At 36.2% G+C, this 17,709-nt stretch overlaps 1 protein-coding gene across 1 annotated transcript in view; it reads left to right on the top strand.

The window, feature by feature from the left end:
- Positions 1–10,988: 10,988 nt before the first annotated feature.
- The window catches only part of FGFR2 (fibroblast growth factor receptor 2), a 184,410-nt gene continuing 177,689 nt past the window's right edge, over positions 10,989–17,709 (top strand). The window contains exon 1 of the mRNA XM_070752590.1: positions 10,989–11,086. The gene's annotated coding sequence lies outside the window, so the exon portion shown is untranslated. The remainder of the gene's footprint in view (positions 11,087–17,709) is intronic.

Genomic DNA, 17,709 nt, shown 5'->3' on the forward strand with positions numbered 1-17,709 from the left:
AATCATTTTTCTACTGGTTTTAAGTTTCCCTGGTCCCAAATTTCAAATTAAATTTCCAAAGAAAAATAATGAATGATTTATTTTTTATTTTATTTTTTTTATCAGTGAAGGCTTTGCTTTTTTTCAAAATGGATAAATTGATTCAGGAAATGAGATATGGTAACAATGAAAATCTAAATATTAGGAAAGTGTAACACTCTTCTCCATTTTGCAAATAAAATACGGTTGGAAAACCCCTAAAAAAAATAATGGAAACACATTGAGGGAAAGACAACTTTGAGGAAACTGCAGTTGATTTTCAGCAGCATTAAGTAATTAAATATTACACAATGGTATGCATTTGTTTTATCTTTCAATATTCTCTTACCAAAGTATTATGGCTTGTTGACAAAACAAATAAATACTTGACAAAACAAACAAATAAATAAAAATAAAATAAATAAAGTTTTATAATATTCTAGATTAGCAAACCCAGTTAATCTTTTAGCATGGGCAAGGAATGAGTAATGCCAAAAATTTTATTTACATTGGTTACAAGTATTACATACACATTCTTGCAATATTAGAATTGGTTCTTTAAAAGAATTACCTCCTTTATCCATTTCCTCAGAAATAATAGGATTAACGTTTTTCCAGTTAACCAAGGCTATTCTTATTGTTTCCTGTTCCTGTTTAGTCCAATACCAAACAAATCCAAGCTACTTTCTTCTACAGATGCCTAGAATATTTTTAACAGAGGCAAATAGATGGTTCTAAGAACCATACTTCCTAACAACAAATGGGTTACCTGAAAAAGGTTTGCTGGATGGTTCTCTGTTGACAAGCTTAAAAAGCAGATAAATAACTATGTTTTTTCTTCTCTTATCACCACAAGTTGGTCAGGCAGTGTCATATAGAATTATCTGCTTCGAGAGTGCTTTGGAAAACTAAGAAGCTCCCTCTTCTTGTCCTGCCCCCTAGGATTGATGCACCAGTCAAAATTAATCCATTTATTTATTCATTTATTCATTCATTTGTCCAATACACAAATACATAGGAAGAAAAATAGACATGTGGTAATTAACATTTATAAGGGTAAAAGTGAACTTAGAGGAGAGGATATATGAAAGGAAGAGAATATATATGATAGGTGAAAGAATGGAATTGGACAGGGGACGAAAGGCACACCAGTGCACTTATGCATGCCCCTTACTGGCCTCTTAGGAATCTGGAGAGGTCAATCGTGGAGAGTCTAAGGGAGAAATGTTGGGGGTTAGGGGTTGACACAATTGAGTCCGGTAATGAGTTCCACGCTTCGATAACTCGATTGTTGAAATCATATTTTTTACAGTCAAGTTTGGAGCGGTTTGTATTAAGTTTGAATCTGTTGCGTGCTCTTGTATTGTTGCAGTTGAAGCTGAAGTAGTCATTGACCGGTAGGTCAATTACAATTACATCTCCTCCACCATTCAGTCAAAAAGGTTGAAGCTTCTTGGATGAGAATTGAATTGACTTCAGGAAAAAAAACAAAGAAAGTCCAATCGCTTTTAGAAAAATCACCTTTGGGACAACCATGACCTGGATGACTGAGGACCTTCACAGACAGATTGATGTACCATGCAATGCTTCACAGAGCAATCTGATCTCAGGTCTTTATCATTTACTCATTCAATTCCCAAAATGCTACATGCCTATGGAGTAACCAGGAGTCAATCTTAAGTCAGGAGATGCTAAACTGTCAGTTTAAAATTTGTGATACATTAATGAAGATCAGTGGTTGGGGAGTTGAAGTCTAAAGAATCTTATTCTGAAGAAATAGTTTTGCAAATATTGGCTTTCAGAAGAGGGCAACAAATCATTCTGATTTCAGGTTCACCATTACTCTTGGTTTAGTACAGCAATAAGCAAAGTTGGCACTTCTATAACATGTGGACTTCGACTCCCAGAATTCCTGAGCTAGCATGATTGGCTCAGGAATTCTGGGAACTAAAGTCCACAAGTCATAGAAGAGTCAACTTTGCCTACCCCTGATTTAGTACATTAGACAAAGTCTTCTCTCATGTTGAATGAAGCTTATTAGAAAGGATGCTGAGGGGTTGGTATTAATATGTTGCAGAAAGAAACAGTTGTCTGAAAGAAAGAGCCACTTGTCTGAAATGGCATAAGATCTCTTGCTTGGGCATGGGGTTGGACTAGAAGACCTCCAAGGACTCTTCCATCTCTATTCTGATTGATTGATTGATTGATTGATTGATTGATTGATTGATTTTGAAGGAGAAAAGTTTTCAGACTAGATTGAATTAAGAATGAATCTAGGATAAGGCTTTATAGTAGATCTGAAATAAATATTCTTGATCTTCGAACCTGGTGCTATTAAATCATTAGAATATCCTCTTCTGACATATAACAAAAAGGGAAGGCATGACTACTACATCATGTTTCTAGACCATCCTTTCACCACGTCTGCTAGAAATTAAACTTTAAGAACATATTTTTCTATTAGAAACCAAACTATGCAAGCTACCTTTTGTTCTTTACTTTGGCAAAGCACTGTATATACATATACCATACTGTTTTCATAGACTAACTCAAAACAATTATTTCTAATTGATTTTCAGGCTTTGTAATGTTGGATCTTATGCAAGTCTCCTGTTTCCAATAATAAGAAAATCCTGTCAGTCTTAAGAATAAGAACAAGAAAATGAAAGGCAATATAAAGAATTGGAAAAATGCTACACTTAAGGTCTTTTACATAATACAATGCATAGCATAATTAAAAGAGTAGTAAAGAGTATTAGTTTCCACCAATCCCTAATACAGTGTTCCCTCGATTTTTGTGGGGGATGCGTTCTGAGACCGCCCGCGAAAATCGAATTTCCGCGAAGTAGGGATGCAGAAGTAAATACACTATTTTTGGCTATGAACAGTATCACAAGCCTTCCCTTAACACTTTAAACCCCTAAACTGCAATTTCTCATTCCCTTAGCAACCATTTAGATTATTATTCACCATGTTTATTTATTAAAGTTTATTAAAAAATTTTTTATTAAAAGCGGATGAAAGTTTGGCGATGACGTATGATGTCATCGGGCTGGAAAAACTGTGGTATAGGGGAAAAAACGCAAAGTATTTTTTAATTAATATTTTTGAAAAACCGTGGTATAGCTGTTTCGCGAAGTTCGAACCTGCGAAAATCGAGGGAACACTGTATATCTTTTTGGAGTTTGAAGCCATTTTTGAATTAAAACACTTATTATTAGATGTTTGGTCTGGTTTCTTTGAACTGAACTGTGATCAGGGAGATAAATGCATAGTTTAGATTTTATCCAAAGTAAAATCTCTAAATCAATACCAATTCAGATTCACTTACAGTGAAATCAATTTGGTTTGCAGTAATGATCAACAGTAATGTTTAAGAAAAGGACAGGGATTCATATATTTCTGTTGCAACAGATTGACAGATGCACAAAAAAGGTGAAAAACACTACAAACTTCATTTTCTGACAGTGACACCAGCAAGCAAGATTACTGAGAAAAGTAAGCTTTACCTCATTCCTTCCCAACAAAAGCATTTTACTATCCAGTTTTGGCTGCCGCAATGTAAAAAAGATGTTGAGATTCTAGAAAGAGTACAGAGAAGAGGAACAAAGATGATAAGGGACTGGAGGCTAAAACACATAAAGAGTTGGAAATGGTTATGTCTAGTTTGATGAAAAGGACTAGGGGAGACATGATAGCAGTTTTCCAATATCTCATGAGCTGACATAAACAAGAGGGAGTCAAGTTATTCTCTAAAGCATCTGAGGGCACCAGAAGAAGCAATGGATGGAAACCAGTCAAGGAGAGAAGCAACCTAGAATTAAGAATAAATTTTCTGACAGTTAGAACAATTAATCAGTGGAACAACTTGCCTCCCGAAGTTGTAAATGCTCCAACACTGGAAGTTTTTAAGAAGATATTGGATTACCACTTGTATGAAGTGGTATAAGGTTTTCTGTCTAAGCAGTGGGTTGGACTAGAACACCTCCAATATCCCTTCCAACTCTGTTATTCTATTCTATTCTAGTCTAGTCTAGTCTAGTCTAGTCTATTCTATTCTAGTCTAGTCTAGTCTTGTGTATTCTAATATTGAAATAAAAGTACTGTAACTGATAAAAGTACTGATAACAGCTGATAAAAGTACTGATAACAGCTATTAACATTCATCTATCTCCAAAAATGGAATTAAGAAGGCACATGTGTAAGAGTGTGTGATGAGGGGGAGGGAGGGGGGAGATGACCAGTGTGAGTGATGGGGACTGCAACAAACAAAGTCAAGCCTAAAGGAGAATATTTGTAATTCATGATTGAAATGAAGGGTACACACTTTATTACCCTAATGGTAATGTTAGGGTAATGAAACATCTACAAGAAAACAAGCAAGCTCAGAGAGCACCAAGGACCCCTCAAGTTCAACATTGTCATCCAGTACCCTATGCTTCCCAAAACCATCAAGAGATGAGAAAAAGATGCTTAGTCATAGAATTGTAAAAAAAAAAAAAAAGTATAGCTTTTACTATTGCCTGAATATATCCATGGTGGCACTTGTGTTGTTATTTTTCCTTTATTTCTTTTTCCATTACAACACTGGTTAATTAAAGGTGGAATAAAAATTTACTTTAGAGTGGGTGAGTAAATGAGATAGTGCTAGCTTGGTGTAATGGCTAGAGGCACTAGTTTAGAAACTGGGAGTCTGTGAGTTTTATTCCTCCTTAAGGCACTAAAGCATCTGGGTGACTCTTTCTCAGCCCTGCCAAGAAAGCAAAGACAAAGGCAAACCACCTCTGGCAAACCATGTCTGGCACCCTGATAAATCAGGCATCAATAGACACATTCACAACATCTTTAGACTATGCAAAAAAGACAATCAAGCCAAAGGCAAACAAAAGACTCCATCACCTCTCCACCAGTAATCAGCCACTAGATCAGCATAGATTAACTCTAAAGTTAACTTCAGACCAACAATCAAGTAAACAATACTCCAATCAAGAAACTACCAAAGAGCCACCAATAAATAGCCCAACCAAAGAATGGTTTAGGCCACTTCAGCCCACACAGAGAAGCAAGTCACCAGAACATAAACTGGCAGCAAACAACATTGCTTACTAGCATTGATGATGTTACCTAGTTAGGGTAATGAAAGTCTGCAAGAAAACAAGCAAGCTCAGAAACAGCAAGGACTCCTCATATTTATTTATTTATTTAATTTATGGGGGTTTTAGTGGGGATATATATATATATATATATATATATATATATATATATATATATATATATATATATATATACACACACACACACACACACACACACACACACACACATATATATACATGCACACACACACATAGTAAAATACATGATGAAGGTTATAAGAGGAGATACTCAAAGTAAAATATATCTATGAAGGAATAGAATAGAAGTTATAGGAATAGAACATATCAATGAAAGAATAGAAGAAGAGATATAGAAATAGAAGATAGGTATAGGAGATATAGGAGAGCAATAGGACAGGGGACGGAAGGCACTCTAGTGCACTTGTACTCGCCCCTTACTGACCTCTTAGGAATCTGGATAGGTCAACCATAGATAATCTAAGGGTAAATTGTTGGCGGTTTGGGGATCACACAATGGAATATGTCATATATATCATATCACTTTGAAATATGTTGCCAAGGAAACTGTATGGATTTTCCACCAAGAATCAAAACTAAACCACAAATTACCATGCCATATTTTAGTTTATTGCATTATATGAACTTGCCCTGTCTGGCTAGTTTGTGGTTCAATATCATAAAATCCTTGGTGCTCACTGAGCTTAATTATTTGCCTGGAGATTTTCATTCTTGACTAAGTAACATCATCAGTCCAACGAATCTCAACTTGGTTGCATATTGTCATATTTTCTTCTAATGATTCAGTATACTGCGTGACCGTGACCATGATTGAAATAGTTGTTGATGTACAATTTATACAAACACAGTCAGGACATCACAAAGGACATAGACCAGGGATATAAAACTCACAACAACATGTTGTCATCACATGACACATCACAACTCCCCCTCTTCGCTAAACTGCGGGTGGCATGGCCAATGCATGACGCATTCGACCCATGGGCTGCAGGTTTGATGCCCTTGACATAGACCATAAAATCTGGATTTTAAAATGTATTAATGGCTCCTTTGCCTTCTCTGATGACTATCATTGACACCTTTTTCCCTCTTACTCAACTGATCATCATATAATAGAAAAGCTAGTATTTACCTCTTGACCAAGTATATCGTATTAACTGGCTATTTTAGAAATTTAAATACATTTATTCTGAAAGGCTGCGTAGGCTGCTTATGTAGGCTAACTATTTTATTATCAGTATCTGTTTTGTTCTGTTTTTGATCTGCAACACAAAGAAAAAAAATGGCGTTCTTTTGGTTGATGGTATTATTCTTTTTTTAATTAAAAAAACAACACTTTAAAAATATTATTATTATCTTTATTGTTTCAATGTCATACTTACAAAGATGTATTTATGCTCCTTGTTTCTATATACTTCTCCCATCCTTAAAGCTTTTTTCATTTATGTACCACAATAGGTTTTAAAGTTTTTTTTCTTGATATTAATTATTAAGGCAGATATTCATTGCTTTCCTCTGGATCTGCTTCTGCTTGTATATATGTTATTTATTTTTTTAAATAAATATTTCACTATGTTTATTTATATCTCGCCTTTGTTGCTTTTATACATTTCTAAATTTAGTTTTTTAAATCTGTCCCAAGAAATTATGCACCCTATTAAACTTCATTTTGCAGAATTCCTTAAACTGAAAATAGTCCTGGAAACTCTCCAAAGTTAATTATCAATTAAATAAGAGAAAGATGAATAGTGGGTGGTTACATCTTGATAATGCTGAAATAATGGAAAGGGAGACAAGTTTGAAGAAATGGAGAATTTAAGGAGAGCAAAGAACATTGGAAGATTGAAAGACAAAATTACATAAGCATTTCACCCTGGTTTAACTGTACTAGATGTAATCAGGAAGTACTGTTTTTAAGAGCTGAAAATGCCAGAAATAAAACAACAACAACACTTTTTGCGTAGGAACTGCTAGAATACAAATGTCTAACTTATGAACTGTGGAAAAGGTATTTATAAATTTATTGTTTTGACTCATGTGATGAGAGTGGGAAATCAAGAACAGTTATTTAGTAAAGCTGTTTCTGCTACATTGATATCCTCCCTCCCTCCCTCCCTTTCTTCTTTCTTTCCTTCCTTCCTTCCCCCTCCTTCTCTCTCTCCCTATTTCTATGTATATGCAATGCATGCATGATCAAATCAAGACTAATAAAGACATCCCAGGTTACAATTAGATGAGGACATCAGACTAACATTCTTTTCATATGGCTGCAGGACGGAAGAATAAAGACCTCCATGAAAAAACAGAACTGACTGCAATTGTTGCTAAAAGAATTTGTTGAATGCATTTTGAAAGGCAATTGGATCATATTTCAGCTTTGGAGTTCTGACACATGTTGTGACAGCCTGTGGCAGATACGCCAAGAGCTTGTTCTATAAATCACATTTCGAGAAATGGAGGTAGCAGCAGTGGTGGCAGTTGGTGGCTTTTTTTCTTGGCCATTTCTCCTGGATGGCGTAGCCACTTAACCTGGCATCAGTAGAAGTTAAGGAGAAACCATGTGGCTTGTGAAAATTCCAGCTCTCCTCTTTCTTGTTAACTAAGGCTCAGTGCTTGTGAAGGCCTCCTTAAAAAAGAAAGAGAATTCCTGTGGTACTATGCACGATGCAAATATGGGGATTTAATGGAATGCTGTTTTCATTTAGTTTTCTGGCAGCGTTTTTAATATCTTTCTTTTTTTTTGCCTCCCAGATCAGGATGAAAATAGCACCAGTTTAAAAGAGGGGGGAAGCAAATATGATGAGAACATTAGCCTTATCATCTCAGATGCTTTTTTGCTGCAAGCATTTTGACAGATATGAGAGGAATAATATATTCACTGATATGTCTTTGTATGTCTAGCAATTTTGGGTCTGTCCAAGGGGAGAGGTTTTAAGATATTTCTATTGTTCTCTGGAAGGCTAGTTGCAGGACAAAGTTACAGGCAAGAAGAGGGATTGCTCCTCCTGTTACCTTCAGCTTATCGTTAAAGTTTTTCAAAGATGGCATAGATTTGGTTTTAATTAATTTTTTAAATTTAATTCATTTATTTTAAATAACCCTCTATGCATACAAAACATGCACTTCCGACACAAACCACAGAGGCTGGTAATGTATTCCAGGCATTGACCGCTCTATTGCTGAAGTCGTATTTTCTGCAATCAAGTTTGGAGCGGTTCATTTTAAGCTTGTATCTATTGTTGTGGTTGAAGCTGAAGTAGTCACTGACAGATAGGATATTGTAATGTTATGAACTACACCGAAGGCAGCGTAGTTCTAAGTTGTCAAAGCCCAGAATTTCAAATATGGTGGTATAGGGTATTCTGTTGCAAGCAGAGGAGTGGACTCTGGACACATTCAATTGTATTAATGCTGATATGCAGTGTGGGTTCCAGACAGATGAGTTGCATTTGAGAATTGATTTAGCAAATATTGGATATAGTCTGGTTAGTAGTGTAATATTACTGAAGAAAAAGATATGTAACATTTTTAATGCCTTTTTTTGTGATGTTGGTCCAGTGGGGTCAGGTCCACTCAGCTTGTATTTTGTGTTCTGATTCTTTTTGCCAATGTGTAAAATGGAGCATTTATTGGTTGAGGTTTGGAGTGACAGAAAGTCAAGGTCTTTTTGAAGATTAGCAGTATTCTCAGTGGTGCTAAATAGCCTTACACCACAATTGCTTATATTATGATTGCAAAGGTCAGTTATGCAGTTTATAAAGAGTGTTGGTCCTAGAACACTGCTTTGGGGGACACTCAGTGATGGGCTCCTATGGGAACGGTCAGGATCGCAGTTCCAGTAGCAAAATTTGGAGCTCCATCCCAGAGCACCCAATTTGCACTGAAAGATGTTGAAACAAAATGCATAAGCCACGCCCATAGTGTGGTAGTAAAAAATTTGGTAGCCCATCACTCGGGACACTGCTGTTAACATGTACACAATTTGATAAAATGCTTTCTATTTCACCACTTATTGTCTGCTTGACAGGACTGCAGTTATCCAATTATGTAGGGGTCCAGAGATGCCATAGGATTTTAGTTCTGTAGCTTGTCATGTACCACTGAATCAATATGGTTTTCAACCATAGATTGCCCTAAAACAAATTGCTGGAGAGATAGTAGGAGCACACAAAAGGATTGGTTTTACTAGAATTATTATCAGTACATTAAAGGAGAATATTTGTAGCTCAGGATTGAAATGAGGGGTTCTTGGTGCTCTCTGAGCTTGCTTGTTTTTTTGCAGACATTAGGTAACATCAGCAGTGCTACAAGAGAAGGGGATTTGTGGAGTGGAGGAGAAGGAGAAAGGGAGAAGAAGGGGGGAGGAAGAGGATGATTGTGGGGTACTTGGTACTCTTTGAGCTTGATTGTTTTCTTATAGAAGTTTCCTTACCCAAACTAGGTAACACCATCAGCTAGCACTGATGATGTTATCTAGTTTGAATAAGGAAATGTCTGCAAGAAAATAACCAAGCTCAGAAAGCACCAAAGACTCTTCATGTTCATAATTGTCTGCCAAAACTTTGGAACAAAAAGGCTGGATGAATTATCACCCTGTGTTGAATATAAGTGAAGGAAAGAATAGACCATCTCAGCAAGTATCTTTCCACTGAAAGTTTTATTCAGTCACAACAGCTCACTCAAAAATATTTTCCATTTCCTAATCCAGGAAAGATCAATATGTGTTACTTCAAATAATTAAATGAATGTGTGTCTTTATAAAAAGTAATAAAGTTAATATGTGTGAGATTAGATGTGATTTAAAACAGATTTATGATTGTCACCAAAACCGTGAACATTTAAGTATTTCAGACAAGGTATCTTCATCATTAATCTAACTGGCCCAAGATCCAAGGTTGTGGGCTTTTCACATTATCTCTGTTTTATTAGGCAAAAAGATTGGTCACATATTATATAAGATAGTTGAACAAAGAGATGAAGTTTCTATAGATCGTATTGTTTTATTAGCTCCCTTTACACATGAGCCATCAAAGAAAGAAAAAAAGAAAGGACAAAAGAAATTTAGTTACCATTATGTATTCCACAAATGGGAAATGGAGTTGCTATTATTGATTACTTCAAAAAATGCTTAGTAACAATCTTATGCAGGTTGGGGTCAGTAAATTAGTATGTACTTTTTCCTCTTCCTTCTCCTCCTCCTTGACAAAATGTTATAGTTATCATGAGCGATGATAGTAAGATACTGAGTCCATCTCCTGCTCTATGACTCATAGCATAGATAATTACCCAAGGTGATAATTTTTGCATGTCCTGGGAATAATTGCAAAATAATTTGTAACTGTTTCTGAGTCAAGGATCCAGCTTTGGATTGCTGCTGCTGATAATCCTTGTGTAAAACAACGAAGTCTGGGTTTTTTGGATGCACAACGGCATTATTTGAGATAGAAGAATGGGTATTTGGGTCACAATTGCAACTGGTAACCACTGAGTTAAATCATTAAAAGCTTGTAAGATCCAGGTCACCACGTAACAATCCAAACATTTGAATAAAATGTGCCTGAGCTCCAGCTTTATCATAAACCTCTGCCATTGAAAGGATTCCCTTTGTGGAAGAACCTTAGATCCCTGAAAATTAAATGAGTAACAGTTTTTCAGATTATAGAAAAGTGAAGCCTTTGTCTCACATATGAGGTGTTTAGGCTCTCTGAACCTTCAAGGCATGCAGTGAGTTAACTTTGCCTTGTGATACCATTTTCTGAGTTACAAGTCTGTGCCTCTGCCTCTCTGTATGAATGCCACCCACACAAAAGGGGAACGATTGTCAAGCCGCAACTTGCAGAAGGTAGTGTAAGACACACCTATGCAATCACTGCTTTGCTACTCTAGCAAACTCTTCTGTTCCCGAAGTCTCTGCATGAACAAATACAGGCCAGGTACTATTGAAGCTTCATTCTTTTTTGAATTGTACTTATATGGTTTTCTTTCTTTCTTTTTTTACGGCTGGATATATGGGAATACTGGGAGGGTATTTTAATCAATGAATTCTCTCTGTGTTCTTTGGATGGATTGAGCGGAAAAAGGACCCACGTGTTTATTAGGAACAACACGGCTACTGGCAAGGGTTGGAGTGGCTGATGCCTCTCTGTTTGTTATTTTCAAGACAAAATACTGCTACATTTTGTTTTGTGATTTGTTTTATTTGCAAGGATGTGGGCAGTGCAAGGATCATGTGAATTTCTTAGTGAGTTGTTGCTTGGGTAAGATACAGAGGAAAAATTGTCTGTAGCTCACAGAGCACTTTAGATGTGAAACCGTGAACAAAGCATTGACTAATTTTCATCCTAGCTTCCTTTGTAGCTTGTCCCATCTATAAATGTCCCTTCTATAAAATGTTTTTTGTTTGTGTGTGTGTGCATTTGTATGGGAACAAACAGTGGTGGGTACCACCAGAATAAATCAAATCTAATTGAAAACAGTGAAACAAGGCACAGACAGATAATGGCAAACATTCACTCGCTGTCAGTTACAAGCAAAGTTGTGTTATTTATAACATTTAGGGGAGGGAATCTTCAATAAGCATGCAACAACAAGAAAATATATCTGATTGCACATGCATGTACATATTTGTAAATGTGAACAAATTTATTTTTCAACTCTATTCTTTTCCATTGAATTAGATAGTTCAGCATTAACTATGGTAAGATAAATAAGAATCCATGCACGTTTTATGACAATGGGTTTTCTGGTATACAAATTTCACAGAGCTCCTTATCTGCTTTTTATGTTTGTTTATATTAGACAAGGGTGCAAAGACATTGTACGCTTTAGATATTTGTTAGGTCTAGCTTAATTGTTAGCATTTTCGGTTAGCAGTTGGAAGATCTTTATTTTAGATCTGCGACATATTCAAGTGCATTACTACTGGTTTAATCTAGGGCTGATAATGCAATGAGAAGGATTGGGAAACACTTAAAGTTAAATCAAAGTTGTCATCTTAGCAAAGAACCGGTATGTCTTCACTAGCCCTTTCTGAAAAGAATTTAAATGGTGTTGTTTAATGTTTATGTTTAAAACCTTGTGGATTAGCAGACCTAAGATTAGCCCTTAAAGGAATACCTGCTTTTGTATCTACCTGCCTGCCTTATTTTTTATCATCAGAGAATTTCCTTTAGGTATCCTTGCAATTTGATATAAAATTCCCCATAAATGCCTGGAGAAAAACAAGTTTTTCATTTGCAGAAGCCTGACTACAAAACACCAATGGGACCAAGATTCTTTCAACACTTTTTATCCTCCTGCACAAGTTCATTTAATGCTCTAACATGCTTTTATTTATTTATCAAATTTAGTTACTGCCCATCTTTCAGATGTTACTCTTAGATATGTTCAGGATTGTACAGTCAGTCCTGTTCTTTAAACTGAAAATGTAAATGCACAAATAATTCATGAAACTGCTGTTGTGTTATCTTTTCATCCAGCTGCAAACATTGAACGGTACTTTGTAAGGCTGTTGTGCTACATTTCTGCTTGTGTATCATTATTTTTGTAACTGCAACATGATACTGAAAGTGTGTAGCTCTTGTCTTGAAATATTTTATGAATTTGAACCAGGGGTGAAATGCTCTCGGTTTGCTCGAGCCTGTCAGTCATTGCAGAGCCGGTCACGAAGGGAATGCAAGGATCCGCCCACCCATCTGGACGTCACTATTTGGGTTCTTTTACCCTCTGCTCATTTACAGAATGCTTTGTGCATGCACAGAAGGTAAAAGAACCCCAATGGTGGTGTCTGGGCAAGGTGGGCGGAGCCTCACGCTTCTTTTGTGATTGGTTCTCCGATGACTGATAGGAACAAGCAAACCGGGAGCATTTTATCCCTGATTTGAACTGAAGAGTGGGTTCTAAGTGGACGAAATACATTGAGGTAGTCCTTGGCTTACAACAGTGGATTTAATGACTGTTTGAAGTTACAATGGCAATGAAAAATGTGACTTATGAACATTTCTCACACGTCCATTACAGCATTCCCTATGGCAGTGTTTCCCAACCTTGGCAACTTGAAGATATTTGGACTTCAACTCCCAGAATTCCCCAGCCAGCATTTGCTGGCTGGGGAATTCTGGGAGTTGAAGTCCAAATATCTTCAAGTTGCCAAGGTTGGGAAACACTGCCCTATGGTAACATTATTTACATTTGAATGCTTGGCAACTGTTTCGTATTTATGACAATCACAGTGCTCTGGAGTCATGTGATAACCTTCTGACAAGCAAAGTCAATTAGAAAGCCAGATTCACTTAACAACCGTGTTACTAACTGAACAGTTGCTGTGATTGACTTAAAAGAATGTGGCAAGAACAGTTGCAAAATGAGGCAAAACCTACTTAACAAATATTTCTCTTAGCAACATAAATTTTGGGCTCAATTGTGGTAATAGGTTGAGGACTACCCGTAGTTATAATTAATAACCGGGAAACCTATCTTCTTGCTCTATCTCTTCAGTGCATTCCTTCTTCTTCAAGAATTTTCCATCTGATTTTCATAAGCATCCTGCCTAATACAATTTCAGATAAATTACAGGGAAGACTATCAGGTATAGTATAAAGTCAAAAAGGAAGCAAATGAGCCATGTGCCGAGAAGGTCTCAAAGATAAATTTCACCCAAGGAAAAGGTAATGAGCAAAAAAAAACCCAAAACCTCATAGAGAAGGCTTATCTGTTCATTATAGAATACATTAGTCACACACCTCAACTTTGTGATTTTAGGTCATTCAACATACATACATACATACATACATACATACATACATACATACATACATTATATCATTTGAGAAAAGACAAGATTAGAACTAAGACGCCTTAAACAAGATCTAAGTATTGCCCACAAGATCATATGCTGCAACGTCCTGCCTGTCGGCGACTTTCAGCTTCAACCACAACAACACAAGAGCACACAACAGACTTAAACTTAATATTAACCGCTCCAAACCTGACTGTAAAAAATATGACTTCAGTAACCGAGTTGTCGAAGCGTGGAACTCATTACCGGACTCCATAGTGTCATCCCCAAACCCCCAACACTTTATCCTTAGATTATTTATGGTTGACCTATCCAGATTCCTAAGAGGTCAGTAAGGGGCGAGTACAAGTGCACTAGAGTACCTTCCGTCGCCTGTCCTATTGCTCTTCTATATCTCCTATACCTTTCTTCTATTCCTATATCTCTTCTTTTCTATTATTTCTTAGATATATTTTACCATGGGTATCTCCTCTATAACCTTCATCATGTATTTTACTATATGTATATAGATATACTAAAACCCTCATTGTGTATTGGACAAAATAAATAAATAAATGATAATTTAAAAAAGATCCTTATTTGAGATCCTCAGTTCTGGATGGGTAGGATAGGGTACTCTTCTATGATATATGGACTTGAGATTGTCCAACTTTGACATGACAGCTTTGAAACCATCTGTTCAGAGAGTCTAGGAAAACAAAGGTTGCTTGTTTACAGTAGTAACATATTAAAAATACTCACAATTTTTATGACTCACTAAGCTGAATATACCCATTAGCAATGTACTGTGCTTTGATTCCTACTTTTAAAGCACTGTATAGTCTCTTGCTGTAGCCTGTCTTCCATTAGATCTTTTATGTCAATGGAAGGAGCTTTTGCTTTCAATCTATGGGGTATTCATTTTCTTCCCTTCTCTCGTCATCCCTTGAAATGGGAGAAAAATCGTTTCTTGGAAAACTCCTCCCTCCGCTGACTTATGAAATGAAGCCAGCAAAACAGCAGTAATTTGACAGGGGAATGAGAACTCCTGTCTACATCAGGAGCTATTTCCCTGGCATAGCAATATATAAGAACATAGACATGAGATTAGCAGAAGATTTACACATAAAACTTGGACAGGTAAAACTAATTTTATTGCAGGCACCAAGGAAACTTAATTACAATGAAGAACCACTTTCAATTACAAGGAAGATCTACTGACCTAAGAATCTAGTTTTCTGTCTACATAAGATCCAATGTTTAAATACTGTGGGAAGAAATATTCTTCTGCGTTCAATTCCAAGTGGGGAGAAAAACACTGGAAATATGGAGAATGTAGTGGTTGTTTGGAAAGAGGGCTATAATGTTGGAAAGGATCACATGCCTTGAAGTTGTTGGGTGAAAGAAAAAAAGGGAAGAGATGCCAAGAGTGGCTGAGTTTTATACTCTCTCTGGGCTTTTGAATTTGAGCTTGTATTCTGATTGGTTGTCAGACTTCCATAGGGCCATGCAAGGGCAACCCTATAGGGTGTTCTGAGTCCCAAGCTTGGTTGAGCATGCTGGGTGATGTAATCTTCCCAGGTGCCATGTGGTGAGTTCTGTTGCTAGATGGGTAGAGGGTTATCCCTAACTTTGTTGGATCTTTGGTGAGGGCATTTGCCTAGGAATAGACCTTTCTATCCCTTTAAGTATAGACATCTGCTGTGGGCTATTGAGGATGGTGGAGACTATTAAAAGTGAGTCTGTTTCCTGTCTAAAATCTTATTTCTCCATTTTCCCATCCAGGGAAATATAATATTCTGCCTTTTTAATATTTCCTAGAATATTTCATTCTTCTTGTAGGGGCACTAGCTTCCTACAATAGTGAGTTTCTTTTTACTTTTGTTGTGAAGGAATAATTGTCTCTCATTTTTCACCAGGGCCCATAGATGGTATCCAGCTTGTTTTTTCACAAAACATTTTGGTTTTGTGGGTCTATACTCCCACTGTCCTATATCAGCCTGCCAGCTCAGACTTCAAGGTTTTAACATTTGACATCTTACATCTGAACAAAAACCTGCAGGTTTCAATCTGATGACTGAGGCAACCTTTGGCGAAAACTTGTAATGTGTTGTTTCCTCAAGCACTGACTGTTTCTTTAAAGTAGACATAAAAGGCAGGATTTATTTTATTGTGATCATATTTTCCTACTGGAAAAATGTCACGTATTTAAGTATTTGATGAACATCATATAATTTATAAAATCTCATAAGGCACATGCATTAGTTCCATTTCTGGGAAACCAGTAAAGAATCCCAGACCTAAAGGTTTGGCAGGGAAATAAATATTCTGGAAGTTGTGGCAAAATAATTCTGGGCTGCTGCCATATTGTTATATAGAGATGCCCATTAAAAATTCCAGAAGCTCCATTTAAAGTTAACTTTATTTATGTATTTATTCATTAATTAAATTTATATTCTTCCCATCTTGTCCAGAGATGACTTTGAATGGTTTACAAATATTAAAGTATACATTAAAATAATAAAGCAAACAATAAGAATAGTAATACAAATCAAATAAGTAAGTAAGTAAGTAAGTAAGTAAGTAAGTAAGTAAGTAAGTAAGTAAGTAAGTAAACAAACAAACAAACAAACAAACAAACAAACAAATAATATTATTAACATTTTTATTTCCAGAGATTGATAGTCTGGTGGAGAAAATGCTCGTCCGAGGTATCAGTATTACCAGCTGGCTCAGGCAGATTCTATTGAAGTTTGGTTTGTAACCAAATCTGATCTTCCAATTGGGACAGATGAGAGAGACTAAAAAAATGGAGGCTAAGAGGTTGAGAAGTGTCAGCAAGAGAACTGTTCTTACTTGTCAAGGGAATTAATGTTGGGAAGGCAAATTTTGCATCTTATGACATCATGAGTGAAAACGTGCACTTCCATCACAGTGTGGACTGATGGGGAAGGTAACTAGAACCCACCTCTGGTAGGCATCTTTAGGTATTCCATAAATCCCTGGGCAAAATGAGATGATAAGAGTGACCTTTTTCAATCTGCTGGAATGTTTGAGATTTGCCTATTTCTATGCTCAGTCTTTCAAGAAAGGTTAATAGCACAAAACTTTAAGTAGCCTCCGGGGATTGTACTGCAAAGTCATTGATGTTACACATCAAGAAGATCTCACTATACTAAGTGCTGGAGGGAACATAATTGTATTCTAAACCTACAACAGAACAAAATAATTTTGTGTGGACTTGTATCTCTGAATAATTAGCATTTTTTTCTAATGGGATTGCCTGTACTGTTGCAGATGGTAAAGGATTTGTCTTTCAATCTTTCCAATTAGACATGATTTTTTTTTATGCTGGGGCAGCTAGTTAAATGGGCAGACCACCTTACTGTTTTTTAAAGATACTTTGAGATCTAAAATTAACTTATTTTCTTTAATTAAAAATAAGCAGACACTGGAATTATCAGCAACCTAGTTAGTATACATCTGGAGGAGGGTGGTCCTATTTTTTTTGGTTTTCAATGTACTATGCATATTCCAAAATATTAAAGAGTTAGTAGCTATAAAATAACACTTTTAAGTGAAGTTTAGGTACTGTTCAAGCATGCAAACTGATTTGCAGTTTGGCTTTATCACCATAAGCTTACCTCTATTTATATTATAGAGGAACATTTTAGCAAGTGAAAATGAAGTGAAGACATTACACAAGTTGGTTAGAAGTGTTAGAATAGCCTTTAAAAAAAGACTAAAAAGAACTGTGTATATGTCTCTCTCTGTGTGTGT

The sequence above is a fragment of the Erythrolamprus reginae genome, chromosome 5 (genome assembly GCF_031021105.1).
Source record: "Erythrolamprus reginae isolate rEryReg1 chromosome 5, rEryReg1.hap1, whole genome shotgun sequence".
NCBI lineage: Eukaryota > Metazoa > Chordata > Lepidosauria > Squamata > Dipsadidae > Erythrolamprus > Erythrolamprus reginae.